General features: G+C 43.3%; 1 pseudogene; it reads right to left on the bottom strand.

Annotated features, from left to right (window-relative positions):
- Positions 1-12,981, bottom strand: part of LOC114839824 — a 65,902-nt pseudogene that overhangs the window by 8,274 nt on the left and 44,647 nt on the right.

A 12,981-nucleotide genomic window follows, 5' to 3' on the forward strand; every position in this document is an offset into this window, starting at 1 on the left:
AAGGACTTTGAACTGGACCGTGTGAATAAAAAAGATTTGCCAGATGCAAAATATGCAACAACGTCAAATTTAATTCGTCATTTTAAGAACCACAAGGAAAGGTAAGAAAGTAATCTTTTTATATTCAGTTTCACTAGACCTATTACGATTAAGTAATGGATTAATCTTTTGTTAGTCATAATTTGGCCTTGGTTGCATATTTTATTTTATTTTTTCTTGTTAGAAATGTGTATCATTACAGAATACATCTGGTAAATAGATGTAAGGGAATTTGACTATAACAGTGGCATAGCCTGAATTTTAATGTTGATGGGCATCTTAAAATGAGCGGGCATGTATATTATTACACGTAGGCCATAATGTCTGTATTAAATGTGCGCATTTTCAAGTGTTTGTGGACTGCGTGTGGAAACTAAAAAGCATTGTGCTTACACCATAACAGTTAACTTTACTGCATGAAAGGCTAACATGGAGGCGCCGATGTGATTACTAGTAATTACATATTAGGCATATTAGGCAGTTTTTCAGTCACAATAATTAGTTTATAAGGTTGTTATTATTAGCCCTTATTACATGGATTGGCTGAATTCCAGTGCAGAATGCGTGTTATTTCTAGATAACAGACCGTTGCCATGAAAAACAGCGCGTTGCTATGGACGCAGCAGGATTCTTACCAGAGACGGAACGGACTATTTTCTTTAGAGGAAGCAATACAATCGTTTTTAAATCAATATATTATTTTTGAAATCAATATTTTGTGTCAAATTATTTATTTATTTGGTAGGTAGCCATGTAATAAGCGGGATAAGGTATAGCGAGGTGGTTGTTATAGCGCATACAACCCCTTCAGGCTGATTCAAGATCCCTCCGCTTCGTCCCCCCAAATAATTGTACCGCGGAGGAGAAAAATATTTGATTTTGAAATCGAGCTTTGATTTTGAAATCGTGCACCAAGCGCACGTCAGAAACAGAGGACAGTGTGTGTGTGTGTGTGTTCATCTCTTTAGTACGTTGACTTGACTTGAAACTTATAAGGACTCGACTTGACTTGGTTAGGGTGAACCCTTGACTAGACTTGCTTGATTTATCTGAACTGTGACTTGAGACTTGACTCGAGACTTGATGGTTAAGTGACTTGTCCCCATCTCTGCCAAAAGCTGATAAATGTTTTAGCAGTTAGAAAATAAAAGGCAGATGTCCAGTTTGGGAACATTTCACACAAAAAACAAATATATATACCCTGCTTGTATGTCGCTACTGCAAGACTGAACTTGCGTTTCACTACAGAACTTTGATTAAGAAAGTTTTCTTTATCAAATGCACCGAACTACACAGCGTCATTCAGAGTAATGAACTTCTTGTGACATGGCACACGACAATCTTTGTAGTAAGAATTAAGAATGTATAAAGCAGACATAAAGCAATAATATACGTAACAATTTAAACTAGGAGCAATATTCAAAGATAATATTCTAATGTACATGGAAAGACATCAGAGCGCTTGAAATGTTCATGTGGGATCAGTATGATCATACGTCAGTGTTGCTGCATGAAGAGCCTTATGACCTGAGGGAAAAAACTGTTTGTGAGTCTGGAAGTGCCTGCTCCGGTAGCGTCTACCAGACGGCAGTAGTGAAAACAGACAGTGATCTTTAATGTTGTTTTGTGCTTTCCTCAGGCATCATGTATGGTAGATGCCTTGCACAGAGGGGAGATGGCAGCCGATGACGGGCTCTGCAGACTTCACCACCCACTGGAGGGACTTGCGATACACAGCATAGCAGCTGTCGTACCAGGCAGTAATGCAGCCTGAGAGCATGCTCTCAATGGTACACCTGTTGAAGTTGGTGAGAGTTTTTTCAGACATGCCAAGCTTCTCGAGTCACCTCAAGAAATGTTGTCGCTTTTGGGCAATTTTCACTGCCCAATTTGCTTGCCTGGACAAAGTGAGGTCATCTTTAAAGAACACACAGAGGAACTTGAAGTCAGAAACTCTCTCCACTTCAACTCCATCAATGTGTATGGGATCTTTTGGGAGGAGGGGACTGCAGACAGAAACAGGAAGAGGTTGAATATGGAGGTGAAATCCTCTGCTAGTTGGTCAGTGCAACTGGCCCTGATGACTTCTGAGGGTTCACTTTTTTAAGAGCTCTCCTCACGTCGGCCATGGTTAGGAACAGAGTGCAGTCGTCCTGGTCCTCAGCAAGTTTTCCAGAAGAGATGGTGTTGGTCGCCTCATACCGTGCATAGGAGTTGAGCTCATCAGGGAGGGAGGCAGCAGGCTGGGCGTCATTGCTGTTTCTCCCTTCCTTGTCTGTGATGTGTGGTAGTTCACACCACGTGTCTGGTGTCAAAGCTGTGGTAGTTAGACTCCAACTTATCCCTGTAGTCGTTTTTTGCACCTCTGATGACCTTCTGTAGGTCATATCTGGAACTCTTCAGAGCCTCCAGAACTACAGGCAGAGGATCGTGCTCTGAGCTTAGCACAGACATTACCATTAACCCAGGGCTTTTGGTTTGGGAAAGTCTGAACATTTACCCTTGGTACAACATCATCGATGCACTTGGAGATACATGCTGTGACAGAGTCTGTGTCTTCATCAATGTTCCCATTGGCTGCATCACAGAACATCTGCCAATCCGTTGTTTCAAAGCAGTCCTGGAGAGTGAAATGTATTCCTCATTCCAGCATTGAACAGACTGAAAAAACATTTTATGCTGTTTTAGGAGTTGTCTTAAAGAATCTGTTGCTAACGTCTTAGTGCCAGATACCACAGCACAACTTCTGAGGTCTAATTGAGTCCATGCTTCAAAGGGTCAGGGCTGATTTGGCGGCAAAAGCGGGACACACAATATTAGGCAGGTGGTCACAATGTAATGGCTGATCGGTGTATGTGAATTGATTCAGACCTGTTTAGCCTTCAAAAGCGCTCCCCTGGCTGTTGTACCCTTTTCCTTCCCTCAAGTACCCAAGTTATAGTCATAAGTTGATAAATGTTTTAGGCATAATAACAGTCAATATTATGTAATTTCTACTACTGAATTTATCTTTTGACTTTACAGCAGAACTTTCATCTTTAACTGGTTAGGTTCTCTCAGGGCCAGCTTCAGGCATAAGCAACACAAGAGGTCGCCTATGGCCCCCAACCGCTAAGGGGCCTCTAAAATTAGATCTGTGTGTACATTCACAGATCTAATTTCACACTTATGTTTCATGTTTCACATATTACCTATTTTACAATCATACCATTTTACAAATATATATTCTTACGATCCTAACAATGCATACGCTTAACCTTTTGGCAGATATCTCCATATGCCTGAGGGCCCTAAGATCATGGCCATTAAATATAGATTTTTGGCCTTGCCCCTTGAATACAGAGATTTCTCCTGATTCTCTGAATCTTCTTATGATATTATGTACCGTAGATGATGAGATCCCCAAATTCTTTGCAGTTTCACATTGAGAAACTTTATTCTTAAATTTTGCACTATTTGCCCACCCAGTCTGTCACATTCTTGAGTAAACATTAACTTATCCTACCTCTTTTCAAAATGTTTACTTCCATGTGGTATGTATCGGCAAAGGTCTTCAGGTCTGCCTTCAACAGTGTGGCTTTGAAAACTGTGATGAAACGACAAGGTCATTTGAATGAGTTAACCTGTGATATTGTTCACATCACAATCACTTTAGTTGTCAAGAAGAAAGTAAACATTTTGAAATGAGAAATTTGAAATTACTCAAGTATTACTTATGTATTTCTCAAATATTTGAATTACTCAAGTACTACTTGAAATTATTCAAGTGTTCTTTTGCAAAGTGCTTTGCTTTGACATGACTTACAATTGAATACATTTGTCTATTTCAAAAAGCTAGAGACTTACCATAATCCATACCAGGTTTGCAGGCTTGATCAAAAAGTTTCACATTTGTACTCTTATCTCCATTTTTTCTCTGAAAGCTGCAGTTCTCTGTTAGAAAAGTGAAGGCAAGAAAATGTCAAAGTAACCCAACCATCTATACAGTGAGTACAGTATACAAACACCGAAAAATATTTCAAGGCAAACCTTTTGTACTTGTTTTACATGACAAGAATTGTGAAGGAGTAAAATCATGACAGAAACAGACTGGAGAAAAATCGGTCAATGTGCTCTCAAGTCAGATACTTAGCTCTCTTGTAAGTGGCTGTGGATAAGAACATTAGGGAATGACTAAAAAGAAGGTTTGATTTTAGTCTTTTAGATGGGCAATATTAAAGAGATTAGAATGTAGTATTCTAATTCTATAACTGTTTGTGGGTAGCCATTTGGCCACTGAGGCGTTGTACCTTCAGCACAACGACAAACATCTTTATTGCAGAGCTGGTTCAGAGTTCCACCCTGCTTCAGTGGGTGGTAAAACTTCACACATCGATTCCCTGCAATATAAAAGTTCCTTTTCAAGACATTAAATACCTTTTCTTCTGTATGTAGGACATTTCATTGTAGTGCGAGAATTTATGCTTTTGTAAGACAGGTTCAGAAAAACACTTTCTGTTTGATTGAACACGCTTGAAATTCAAGATGAGCTGGTTTTGCATTTTTAGATGACATTGTTTCAAAACAGACAAGTTCAAACAATTACAGTTCAAGTTTTGGATCATTATATTTGAAACCAGATCTGGTTCATTTCTCTCATTTAAAACATACCTGGATCATAGTATTCATAAACAGTGACCCCAACAGGTTGAAGTAAACCAACATCTTGCACCTTATGTATTCTGAACGCCACTGTGTCTGCTCTATCATTAGACACCTTTATGGATATGGGAGATAGTGAAAGATAAATAAAACAAAGTGATTTTATTAATTCACTGAGAAGGAGACACGAGTTTCAAAACCAGTGAAATGCCATCACAAATAGAAAGTCTACCTTTTCAAGATAGATGATGAGGGATCCTCTCTCAGACAACTTTTTGTCCATCTCAAACTTTTGAATGTACCTTTCCCTCCCTGTTGACAACTGCAAGCAAAAATAAGAAAATAAGGAAAAATGTGAAGATCTACGGTAATGCTGTTTTGAGGCTTTCATGCAGTCAAGGGGAATCAGAGTCCTGCTTGGTAGTGTAAATGATACACATTCACCATCAGAAACATATACTGATAACAGACCATTCAACACAACAGGAAACATACTGCTTAAAAATGCCAAAAGAATCAGGTGCTGTACAAATACACTGCTCAAAAAAATTAAGGGAACATGTAATTAATCACAATAAAACACCCAGCCAATTAAACCTCAGGGATATTGATCTGTCTAGTTAGGAAACATGAGCGATTGTGAATAAATTTAAACTATTTTGGTACAAATGAAAGTGACTGGAGAGGCATCAGCAAGACAACCCCCAAAAAGGGAATGTTTTTGCCGGCGGTGGTACATGTTCTTATATTATGGATTATGTTACATACACCGATCAGCCATAACATTATGACCACCTGCCTAATATTGTGTAGGTCCCCTTTTGCTGCCAAAACAGCCCTGACCCGTTGAGGCATGGACTCCACCAGACCTCTGAAGGTGTGCTGTGTTATATGGCACCAAGATGTTAGCAGCAGATCCTTTAAGTCCGGTAAGTTGCGAGGTGGGGCCTGCATGGATCGGACCAGTTTGTCAAGCACATCCCACAGATGCTTGATGGGATTGAGATCTGGGGAATTTGGAGGCCAAGTCAACACCTTGAACTTGATATGTTCCTCTAACCATTTCTGACACATTTTTACTTTGTGGCAGGGTGCATTATCCTGCTGAAAGAGGCCAATGCCATCAGGGAATAATGTTGCCATGAAAGGGTGCTCATGGTCTGCAACAATGCTGAGGTAGGTGGTAGGTGTCAAAATAAAATCCACACGAATTGCAGGACCCAAGGTTTCCCAGCAGAACATTGCCCAAAGCATCACACTGCCTCCGCCAGCTTGCCTTCTTCCCATAGTGCCTCCTGGTGCCATGTGTTCTCCAGGTAAATGACACACACGCACCCAGCCATCCACTTGATGTAAAAGAAAACTTGATTCATCAAACCAGGCCACCTTCTTCCATTGTTCCATGGTCCAGTTCTGATGCTCACATGCCCATTGTAGGCACTTTTGGCAGTGGATAGGGGTCAGCATGGACACCCTGACTGGTCTGCAACTACCCAGCCCCATACGCAACAAACTGCGATGCATTGTATTTTCTTACACCTTTCTATCAGTACCAGAATTAACTTTTTCAGCAGTTTGAGCTACAGTAGCTCGTCTGTTGGATCAGACAACACAGCCTTCACTCCCCACATGCATCAATGAGCCTTGGCCGCCCATGACCCTGTCGCCAGTTCACAGTACTGACCACTGCAGATCGGGAACACTCCACAAGGGCTGCAGTATTGGAGATGCTCCAACCCAGTCGTCTAGCCATCACATTTTGGCCCTTGTCAAAGTCGCTCAGATCCTTACTTGCTTCTCTGTTAGCAGCAGCTTTGAGTGTAAATCAATTCCTTACTGCAGAGGACTGCAGATTTCACTACAGATTTCATCTCATGATTTTTACATGGATGACGAAAAACCCCACCATCCCCCCAAGGTTTTAGAATCAATTCCGCTGCAACATCAAATTACTCTGAAAAGCATATTGCTCATCACTTGGAAAAATATACTTGCTACTGGAATGGGAAAAACTCATGGCTGTGTGGCTGCAAAGCTAAGATAAATATGCAGTTCAGGGTGACATTTAAAATGTCTTGCTGGTTCATTAATTTGTATTCTCCTCATTCCCGCTTTAGAGACTTAGTACTTTCCTTCCACCCTAAACCACTCTGGATTAGTTCATGACATTTCGGTCTTGTTTGTTAAGGGAAAAAGGGGAAAAGACAAGTTGTCTTATTGCTTAGATTCAGTCCTGTAAACGTTAGAGACAGGATTCTACACAGCACCCAGTATGTGCCAATACATTTCCTTGGTGTCAGCCAGTACTGATTAGACATTGATGACACTTACCTGTTTCAGATCATCAAAATCAAATATAAAGCCAGTCAGCAAGCCAATGTCTAGAATGGTCATGGTGGCAACTCGGTCAGCTTTAAACCTTGAGAGGAAATTGGTGTGTAAAGATGCAAGTCATATATATATGACTGACAAATTAACTGACAAATTAATGAGTATATCATGCTAATATACTACAGTACGCTTGGGCAGGCCCAAGCGTACTGTAAGGGTCTGCTGGGAACGTCTGGCCGAGTCTCCTGTCAGAGAGATCTTTAACTCCCACCTCCGGCAGAGCTTCGACTGGATCCCGAGGGAGGTTGGAGATATTGAGTCCGAGTGGACCATGTTCTCCACCGCCATTGTCGAAGCGGCCGCTCGGAGCTGTGGCCGTAAGGTCTCCGGTGCCTGTCGAGGCGGCAATCCCCGAACCCGGTGGTGGACACCGGAAGTAAGGGATGCCGTCAAGCTGAAGAAGGAGTCCTATCAGGCCTGGTTGGCTTGTGGGACTCCTGACGCAGCTGACGGGTACCGACAGGCCAAGCGGGCTGCAGCCCGGGTGGTTGTGGAGGCAAAAACTCGGGCCTGGGAGGAGTTCGGTGAGGCCATGGAGAAGGACTATCGGCTGGCCTCGAAGAGATTCTGGCAAACCATCCGGCGCCTCAGGAGAGGGAAACAGTGCCCTACCAACGCTGTTTACAGTAGAGGTGGGCAGCTGTTGACCTCAACTGAGGATGTCGTCGGGCGGTGGAAGGAATACTTCGAGGATCTCCTCAATCCCGCCGTCACGTCTTCCATTGAGGAAGCAGAGGATGAGGGCTCAGAGGTGGACTCGTCCATCACCCGGGCTGAAGTCACCGAGGTGGTTAAGAAACTCCTCGGTGGCAAGGCACCGGGGGTGGATGAGATCCGCCCTGAGTACCTCAAGTCTCTGGATGTTGTGGGGCTGTCTTGGCTGACACGCCTGTGCAACATCGCGTGGCAGTCGGGGACAGTGCCTCTGGGATGGCAGACCGGGGTGGTGGTCCCTCTTTATAAGAAGGGGGACCGGAGGGTGTGTTCCAACTATAGGGGGATCACACTTCTCAGCCTCCCCGGGAAAGTCTATGCCAGGGTTCTGGAGAGGAGAATACGGCCGATAGTAGAACCTCGGATTCAGGAGGAACAGTGTGGTTTTCGTCCAGGCCGCGGAACACTGGACCAGCTCTATACCCTCTACAGGGTGATGGAGGGTTCATGGGAGTTTGCCCAACCAGTCCACATGTGTTTTGTGGATTTGGAGAAGGCATTCGACTGTGTCCCTCGTGGCATCCTGTGGAGGGTGCTTCGGGAATATGGGGTCCTGGGTCCTTTGCTAAGGGCTGTCAGGTCCCTGTACGACCGAAGCAGGAGCTTGGTCCGCATTGCCGGCAGTAAGTCAGACTTGTTCCCTGTGCATGTTGGACTCCGGCAGGGCTGCCCTTTGTCACCGGTTCTGTTCGTAATTTTTATGGACAGAATTTCTAGGCGCAGCCAGGGGCCGGAGGGTGTCAGGTTTGGGGACCACACGATTTCGTCTCTGCTCTTTGCGGATGATGTTGTCGTGTTGGCCCCTTCAAGCCAGGACCTTCAGCATGCACTTGGACGGTTTGCAGCCGAGTGTGAAGCGGTGGGGATGAAAATCAGTACCTCCAAATCCGAGGCCATGGTCCTCAGTCGGAAAAGGGTGGCTTGCCCACTTCAGGTTGGTGGAGAGTGCCTGCCTCAAGTGGAGGAGTTTAAGTATCTAGGGGTCCTGTTCACGAGTGAGGGAAGGATGGAACGGGAGATTGACAGACGGATCGGTGCAGCTTCTGCAGTAATGCGGTCGATGTATCGGTCTGTCGTGGTGAAGAAAGAGCTGAGCCGCAAGGCGAAGCTCTCGATTTACCGGTCAATCTACGTTCCTACTCTCACCTATGGTCATGAGCTTTGGGTCATGACCGAAAGGACAAGATCCCGGATACAGGCGGCCGAAATGAGCTTTCTCCGCAGGGTGGCTGGGCGATCCCTTAGAGATAGGGTGAGAAGCTCGGTCACCCGGGAGGAGCTCAGAGTAGAGCCGCTGCTCCTCCACATCGAGAGGGGTCAGCTGAGGTGGCTTGGGCATCTGTTTCGGATGCCTCCGGAACGCCTTCCTGGGAAGGTGTTCCGGTCCCGTCCCACCGGGAAGAGACCCCGGGGAAGACCTAGGACACGCTGGAGGGACTATGTCTCCCGGCTGGCCTGGGAACGCCTCGGTGTCCCCCCGGAAGAGCTGGAGGAAGTGTCTGGGGAGAGGGAAGTCTGGGCATCCCTGCTTAGACTGCTGCCCCCGCGACCCGGCCCCGGATTAAGCGGAAGATGATGCGATGCGATGCGATGCGATCATGCTAATAATAAATGTAGCCTAAGTAATCAGGTTTCTCTTTACTTACGTCACATTAATGTGGAGCTTATAGGTCTCTTTAGCTCGAGTGTAAGAAACTTCAAAGGCAAAAGATGGCATTTAAAAGGTAGATTTAGATACACAGTTTAGCATCATACACAGGAGGATAACTTCCTTCTTTCCAGGTTCCAACTAAACAATGTTAAGCCAAAGTGATTTCATGTGAAAATGGCAGACAAATAACATATAACAATTATGGGAACATACTGTTGCTGGATAACAAGACCAGTGGAAAATCAAGTATTCTTTGCCTATGGATTTTTTTTTTTAAATCAACCTAACAATAGTAACATTATTTGGAGTATTTTGCTTTAATTGACAACTTTTTTGCATTTCCTCACATGGAAGGAAAAAATTAGGCCATGCTGAAATACTGCCAATTCTGCTAAGTTAGCAAGAGGAGAAGCCTCTATTCCTTGAGAGGAGAGCTATACCAGCTCGAGAAATCCAGAGAGATAAACTGCACGGATTGACAGGAGCTGTGATTGCTCCAAAGGTAAGCCCTCCCACCATCTCCGTTGACACAGTCCCGCTATTCTGTTTTGGACCTGACCCGACACGCTGGCCTTAGAAATGTTGAAAGGCTAGAGAAATACCCAAACACTCTATGTAAGCGAAGGATTATGGGCTCAAATTCTTAGCCAAAGATACCCAGAGAGTATCATTCAGCGCAAAGCTGGAGGATCTTCAGAGGAAGCATGAATTATAACTAGTACAATTATCTACGTTGTTTCATGGTCTGCAGTTTTTGACCAGCAGAATTTATAACTTGGAAATTGAAACGTGAAAAGCAAGTTTACCTGAATCCAGCTTTATAAGTTTCACATCAAGCTCAAAGTTTTTGCATTCTTGGTTCTCTTCCTTCGGCATGGCATAGTATAACGTGATGACCTATGATGCAGGTAGGCAAGTATTAGACAGCTTTTGGTACTCATTTAACTTCCATTTTATCAATGAAATGTCTTCACGTACAAATTTCCACAACTATGTGGAAAGAGAAACAGGTATTGGCAATGGGAAAGTTTCAAGAAGCCATCCTTCAAAGTGTGGTTTAGGCTCAGATTTGATAAATAAAGACATTAAAGAGTGATAAGGGCTTGACCATATACTGGCTTATCAATGTGTTTTTATGGCCTCCATTGCCCTAGGGGTTCTCAAAAATATCTGTCTGCTTAATGTGAAGAAAGCTGGGCGTGGTGCTTACCGACAATTTCCCTTGACCCTTTCCTCTGGCTGTTACATTGAAGCTCTTATCCAGACTGACCTATATAGAATACACTTTTTAATTTACGACCTGCCTAATTAACAAAGTGGTCTACATTACTTATCTGGTAGTATGTGAGTGCAAAAGTGCTCACCTTGTTACTGCGGGTAAGGAAGGAGTTACTCTGGGTTATTGACAACCCGATGGCATCTTTTCTTCCTGATATGTTTATATCCACATTCAGATCTATGTCTTGTTTCCTCCCCGCTTTCGTCATATATTCAGCCACAGCCTGGAAAACCATTATAGTGGCCTATTTCCAAAGAAACACACAGGGCATTTTAAAATGACCCAAAATGAATTAGATTCAGCACTTCAGTTTTATGTATCGTGTTTTTCCCAAACATTATTCATCTTACGGCATACTTGCAATAGGTCACAGATGGGTCTGGCTGCTATACCTGAGTAGAGGAGCCATATCCACCTTTAAACTGCTGGCTGTTTAGCCATTTGACAATGGGACCAGCATCCTCCAAGGCATTTGCCTTCACTAGGGCCAACAAGGCGTAAGCTGTGGCCTCTAATGTGAGTAGAGGGTTTCCTTTAACAGGCCAGTGGGTCCGGTCTGTGGGGTAAACACAAAATGAATTCTTCATCAATAAAAAAGGAAATGCAAATCACATAGCTGCTACATTGCCAAAATACAACCAACAGTCAAATGGCTTATACCTAGTCGAGAGTGGAGTACATCAGCTACTATGTTCATTAAAATCTGACATTGTGGGGACCGCGTGTAGGAGGTCATTGGTTTAAATCCACCCGGACAATAACCCCTACTCTTGAAACTAGCGAATAATGTGACGATCACCATCTTTTTATATCAAGGCAACTACAAGAACAACTGAAAGCCATGCTTAATAATAATGTAAATAATACTTTTTGTATTGCACAACACCCATCATACCACCTGGAAATATCATTCATTTGAATCCAAACTGTCTAATCCCAATATTGTTCCTGTTAGGAACGTAAAACTAACAGCGTACTCCATGTTTGGGCAGACCTCCACTGCCAGTTGTTCAAATGAACGAAACAACCGTTCAGTTGAATGAGTCAGTTGTTCACAAGTCTTTTTTACTTTGGCAAAGGCTCAGTGTATGACTTCATCTGTGTTTCTCATTACAATCAAAAATCAACTACATTAGTTATTTTAGAACTACCATGTGTCTAATTATCTGTTACAAACATGTCTTTATAATGTTACTGTCTTTATCTATTTTTCTTTGCGAATGTAAAACTAACAGTGTATTCTGTGTTTGGGTAGAAGTCAGTAATTCAAGTATTTTGTTACTTTGGCAAACTATATTAATTATTATAGTCTGCTTTTAAATATCAGCTCTAAACATTTATAATGTTTCTGCCTTGATCAATTTTTCTCTGCGAATGTGCATAGCCGTTGATCGGAGAACTGAGCTGGAGGACCGAGTATGAAGCAAGTGATCATGTTGTAGAAATAGCTTCACCATGAGATAAGGTGCAGGACAGGCCGCAGGCTGTAAGCCAGCCTGCTAGCATATAGTGAGAGAAACAATTATTTGATCCCCTGCTGATTTTGAAGAATAACAACAAAGAAATCCAGAAAAACATATGTAAAAATTGTTTTGCATTTGCATTTTAATGAGTGAAATAATTATTCGACCCCTCGGCAAAGCATGACTTAGGGTCAGACATTTCTTGTAGTTGGCCACCAGGTTTGCATACATCTCAGGAGAGATTTTGTCCCACTCCTCTTTGCAGATCTTCTCCAAATTATTAAGGTTTTGAGGCTGACATTTGGCAACTCGAACCTTCAGCTCCCTCCACATATTTTCTATGGGATTAAGGTCTGGTTCTTCTTGAGCCACTCCTTTGTTGCCTTGGCCGTGTGTTTTGGGTCATTGTCATGCAGAAATACACATCCACGACCCATTTTCAATGCCCTGGCTGAGGGGAGGAGGTTCTCACCCAAGATTTGACAGTACATGGTCCTGTCCATCATCCCTTTGATGCAGTGAAGTTGTCCTGTCCCCTTAGCAGAAAAACAAAATGTTTTCATTTCCATGTTTGACAGTGGGGATGGTGTTCTTCGGGTCATAGGCAACATTCCTCCTCCTCCAGAAACGGCGAGTTGAGTTGATGCCAAAGAGCTCAATTGTGGTCTGACAACAACACTTTCATTCAGTTCTCCTTTGAAACTTCAGACGGCCTGTACATGTGCTTTCTTGAGCAGGGGAACTTGTGGGCACTGCAGGATTTCAGTCCTTCACGGCGTAGTGTGTTACCAATTTATTTATTG

This window comes from Esox lucius, chromosome 9 (assembly GCF_011004845.1).
Source record: "Esox lucius isolate fEsoLuc1 chromosome 9, fEsoLuc1.pri, whole genome shotgun sequence".
Lineage (NCBI taxonomy): Eukaryota > Metazoa > Chordata > Actinopteri > Esociformes > Esocidae > Esox > Esox lucius.